At 41.7% G+C, this 1,147-nt stretch overlaps 1 protein-coding gene across 3 annotated transcripts in view; it reads right to left on the bottom strand.

The window, feature by feature from the left end:
* Positions 1-594: 594 nt before the first annotated feature.
* keap1a (kelch-like ECH-associated protein 1a) overlaps positions 595-1,147 on the bottom strand; it is a 13,511-nt gene continuing 12,958 nt past the window's right edge. For all 3 annotated transcript variants that reach the window (XR_002168538.1, XM_019872597.1, XM_019872596.1), the window contains one exon: positions 595-1,147. This exon is cut by the window's right edge. The gene's annotated coding sequence lies outside the window, so the exon portion shown is untranslated.

Genomic DNA, 1,147 nt, shown 5'->3' with positions numbered 1-1,147 from the left:
AAATGAGTGACTTTAGAGCGTGGGGGGAATGAGGTGAAACAACATTAGACGGGCATCCACCCCGCGCCTTTTCGAGCGGGCCTATAGTAGAATCAATTCGGTGAAAGGGGAGCTTGAAACGGTCCAGCTCGCACTTTTGCTGGAAGAGCAGAGGCGCTCACAAGCGCAGAGTAGCCGGCCGGCCGCAGCGCATAACACACGCGGCCAGCCGCTTTGCCGGTCGGTTGGTCGGTCTGTCTTTTCCCGGTCTCGCAGTCACACCGACACAACGAAACAATTCGCAAGGCAACATGCTAACATAATAACCTAGTGGGAAACACTCTCCAAACGACTGCGCATTTGGAAAGTCACAGCGTTTTTGTGCATTTCGTTTTTTATGTATTTTTTCTTTTTGTATTGTAAAACACCTAAAATATGAGTGACCCGATTTATGTTTTTTTTTCAAGATGTGAGCTATCATTAGGCCGCCGTTTATTTTTTTGCTTTCATTTGTGAGCGCAAATTTGAGATTACGAGCGCTGTATGGTTGCGTGAACTCAGTCCAAGTCACTTCACAACAAGCAACAGTTTGGCATATTTCAATTCATCAAAAAAGAGGCTTCGAGGTGTTTAATGGCACTCACAGTAAACGTTTACTTTCAAAATAAACACAAAACAAAGAGAATTTCATGCTGTGTATTTACAAACAAGTGAACAATGGCACCAACTTAAAGCTCACACATCATGGAAACCGCCATTTACATGCTAATGTTTAGCCTTGATAGTCAGTTGTTGAACCATTTAAACAATGGATATTTGAAACAAATTATGGAGCAACACATGCAGATATATGATGATACAGAAAGCCATATATTCTTTATCCTCTTTTTGGTAAATATTGGCACGCCTGCATTTAACTGTCAAAACAGTACATTTGTACTGCAACAGAAAAGTGAATCATTTAACCGATAACTAAAGGATCGTGTTAACTATGTCCAAATTTGGTTTGATCTCCCTTCCAAGCAATTTACCACATGTGGAAACTTCACATTTTAATTGCTCTGCCTTTGCCAAAGGATAAGTAAAGGTTTGTTTACTAGTGATGCCATTGATGTTTTTGCCACCCGGAAGTATGCATGACGGGATGGTGAAAAGAGGTGGAAAGGGT

The sequence above is a fragment of the Hippocampus comes genome, unplaced genomic scaffold (assembly GCF_001891065.2).
Source record: "Hippocampus comes isolate QL1 unplaced genomic scaffold, H_comes_QL1_v1.1 scaffold92, whole genome shotgun sequence".
Classification (NCBI taxonomy): Eukaryota; Metazoa; Chordata; class Actinopteri; order Syngnathiformes; family Syngnathidae; genus Hippocampus; species Hippocampus comes.
Note: the sequence above shows the minus strand (reverse complement) of the source record. Positions and strands in the feature narration are given on the sequence as shown.